The 3,986-nt window shown below is 35.3% G+C and overlaps 1 long non-coding RNA gene and 1 pseudogene across 1 annotated transcript; both read right to left on the bottom strand.

Annotated features, from left to right (window-relative positions):
* LOC113455870 lies at window positions 1-3,686 on the bottom strand. Its single transcript, XR_003376808.1, has 3 exons — window positions 1,465-3,686; window positions 1,204-1,264; window positions 1-64 (listed from the first exon to the last, which is right to left on the bottom strand). It is a non-coding gene; the product is annotated as an uncharacterized LOC113455870 (long non-coding RNA).
* The window catches only part of LOC101995939, a 51,694-nt pseudogene that overhangs the window by 3,963 nt on the left and 43,745 nt on the right, over window positions 1-3,986 (bottom strand).

The raw sequence follows: 3,986 nt of genomic DNA, 5'->3' as shown, positions 1-3,986 counted from the left end.
CAAGGGTTTACCACATTGAATATATATTGAAAGTTTCTTCTCTCCAGTTTGAATTCTTTCAATCCTGGAAGGATAATAGGCACACATAAAAGCTTTACCACATTCAACTAGTTGTGCCTAAACATTTGTATGAATTGATTTTATAATACGGTCCAATTGCAAAAAGGAATCAGATGCTAAGTTTTAAAAACTGTGTCTAAACTCATGTTTTGCTCTTTAATTAGGCACTGTTTTGCAACTTGGGAGATATCTCCAATGATAAATTCCTTTCTTTTATGGCTTACCTTTTCACCTTCACAGAAACTTTTTTCTATATGATATTTTATACATATGTGAAGAGAACTGGATAAACTCAGAGCTTTAGCGTACATGAATTCTCCTATATTGTGAATCATATTGCATTTGCTATGTGAACGAGGACACCAGGAAGTATTTGCACAGTGCTAGAACTCATAAAGATTTTTTTGCAGTGTGAGTTTGTTCATGTATTAAAAATGATGGTGGAAAACCGATTACTTGCATAGTGGAATCAAATTCAACAAGTATACTCTACATGGGGGCTATGTCTTATCATCTAATTGTTTTTAGAGAGAGGTATGCTACATCTCACCATATTCCTATATTCAGACATTTGTATCTAGAATAACATATGGTATACATAGTAAAGAAGAATAACAAATAAAAGATTTCCACATTGAATTCTCAGGGTTTGAGTTGCTGTTCCTCACAGACTTGTGGTATAGATATCAAGGTTTCTCCACAACAACTTGACTCGACTCTAACTGTTCCTCTGACTAAACTTAGCACAGTCACAAGAAGTGTATGAGTAATACAAGATTTACTATGGGTTATTGGTTTTAGTAGGAAGTTTTGCAGATATACTTATTATCTCTTCAGTGTGTATACCTTTTGTATTATGAGTAGCAAGCTAGAAACGTATTTGCAGATCTGTAACAAAGTTTTCATGATGCTATGCCTCAAAAGGTGATATCTGTTTTAGGCATTGCTTTCTTGACACCTTTCTTAAGAGAATGTCATTCAAATGCAATTCACATATATGATATATGGATTCATGAAAAATTAATAACCATCAGTGCACTTAAAATTGTGCTTATTTACACTGTTGCTTCTATTTAAAACTTCCACAATATATGACCATTTTATCAGAGGCACATTGTTATCAGATTTGCACATGAAAATTACCTTTCATGTCTTCTAGAACATTGACAATGTTCTTCACTATTATGATCTTCCCAAATGCATCCTAAAACATAATACCAGAAAATGTATGTTATATTATTGAAAATTGTGTAATATTTAAGCTGTTATCTTAAGGGACCCTTAGAACTATGACTGTTTTATTCAACTCATTCTTATTCTTTCTAAATCAAATTACAGAAGAACATCATTAACCAAGAAAATGTTGTCCCCTTATTTTAAAACATGAAGGAAATCTATTTTTACCTATAGTAGTGAGGTTCCTGTAGGTCTCCAGCATCACATCTTTGTAGAGATTCTTCTGGGAAGGATTCAGCAAATTCCACTCTTCCTCAGTGAAATGGATATGCACATCATCATAGGTCACTGCCTTCTAAAATATGCCATATATGATAGTGACATGATAGTGACAATATTGTAAATGTACTGATAGTGACAATATTGTAAATGTACACTTCTTTGACTGTATAGTCATAAAATTCTGGTGTTCCCCACTCTTATTCCATGACACTTTAGAAGGAAATTGAATAGGAGAGTCACCTCTGTCATTTCTGTACCCTTTGAATGGGATATCACCTCATAAAAGAACTGTCTATTACTAGGGAGAGCTAAGGAAACATATCAACATGATATAGTACACATGAGAAAATTGTATGAAAAAATACTAATTACAAAAAAGAAAAATACAGGGGACAAACTGGGTGTATTGACTCATGCCTTTAAGCTCAGCACTCAGAAAGCAGAGGTATATATATATTTGTCTCTGAGCTGAATGCCAGCCAAGTCTATGGAATCATGTCCAGGACAGGTGGAAGTACACATTAAGACCCTGTCTCCATCGCAAAAATCAGTGAATAAAAATCAGATATAAAGTATTCACAGCTGTGCACTGAAGTTCCTACAAAGAATTATGCATTCACTCCAGATCTGTATTCATATGCCAGACATCACAAGTGTCTTATTTTAATCTGTAATACCAATAACATTTTATGAAAAGGAGCTACATTTTTTAAAATAATTAGAAATGGACAGATGAAAACATTAGCAATATAAATATTGGACATAACTAATTAACACAGGTCTGGAAATATGGCTGAGTACTACTGAGCTCTTCCTGGTCTTGAATAGAGGTGGGCACAAACGCCAGTACTTATATGGGGATTGCAACTATTTATTATTCCAAGTTCAGGATTCTGAGATGCTTTGATCATTCTGATGACCAGGTATCCATATGGTGCATATCCATGCAGACACATAAAATAGTCATATTGAGTAAAAAATTAAAAGCAAGTATAACAAGCAGGAAGACATTCATGTACCTGCATTTCAATGACTCAGAATGCTCAGGCAGTATTAATGTCATGAATAAATGGTATCCTTGGAATCAGAATGAAACCCTCTCTCAAATTTAAAATTCAAGATATGTGTGAAGCTGATCACAGCAGCATATGCTTGACATGTAAAAAGCCTACATTCCAGGGTCATCACCCAATAACAAAAAACAAAAAGCCATGAATGAAGCCCCCCTACCTTTACTTTCAGGAATTTGGAGCCACACAGCAAAGATTACTCAGACAAGCAAACCAAACAACTAAAACTGCTAACAAATTACTTAGCACTGAACAGCAACTGTTTCTTCTACATTTTATGTGATTTATAGATCAGCCCTATAATGATGGTAAAAGCATTTCAGTATGAGTGGGAAGCTGACTGATTAATATCAACAACAACACAGTAGATATAAAGGTCAGAAAATTAGTTAAGGATATTGATACTCATCACATACAGTGAGGCATTTCATCTAGAAAGGCCTTTCCTACTAAATGTTCATAGGAAATTGAAAGAAAGACCACCAAGGAGAGAAACTTGTTCAAGTACATGATCTTCTCTGGGAGGTTGTTCATTCAGTGAAGTACACTCTGACCCCGGTCTCTATTGGTTCATGGTCAACAATGAAAAAGTGTATTCAGTCTCTGCAATGATTCTCATGCAATGATCCCCATCTGCTACTATCTAAAAGTACAAAGACTCCTCTGGGACAGAAGACAATCTCTTGACAGTAACATTTTATAAATTCTGAGACTGTAACATCTTCTACATTCTGAGAGCAAGTTACATACTCCCAACATACAATGGCACAAAATACCATTAACATTCTGGAAGAGAAAAATGGAGACACAGTGAGGGAAGATTGGACCAAGGCAAGACTGAAGCAGAGCAGGACAAACATCAAATCCTGTAGCTCTTTTCTCAACTGTATGGGCTTCAGTTTCAAATGGCTTAAATGGCCCTGTCCTTGCAACTTCTCATGCATTTCTCTCTTTGGTAACTTCCACTCCCTATGAGCAGCTAGGTCTCCATGGAAGTAGTGTCATAACTTAGGTATCTTAACATGTTTGGGCTCAAAATGCAACCCAGTGTGTTGCAAAATAGCATTTTTTTTAAAATAAATCTTCTTTGTTTTTATTTTTTTTTAAGATTTATTTATTATGTCTACAACATTTTTCCTCCATGTCTGCTACAGGCCAGAAGAGGGCACCAGATCTCATTACAGATGGCTGTGAGCCACCATGTGGTTGCTGGGAATTGAACTCAGGACCTCTGGAAGAGCAGTCAGTGCTCCTAACCCCTAAGCCATCTCTCCAGCCCAAGAAATAGCATTTTTAATTGTGTTATACTTGTTTATGCTGTAGAACTTTTGATTTAATGATGCAAAGAAGTGCTGTAGTCTTTTATACTGCATTGGTTTAGCTCTGTGAAGTTGTGAT

Source organism: Microtus ochrogaster, unplaced genomic scaffold (assembly GCF_000317375.1).
Source record: "Microtus ochrogaster isolate Prairie Vole_2 unplaced genomic scaffold, MicOch1.0 UNK250, whole genome shotgun sequence".
Classification (NCBI taxonomy): domain Eukaryota; kingdom Metazoa; phylum Chordata; class Mammalia; order Rodentia; family Cricetidae; genus Microtus; species Microtus ochrogaster.
Note: the sequence above shows the minus strand (reverse complement) of the source record. Positions and strands in the feature narration are given on the sequence as shown.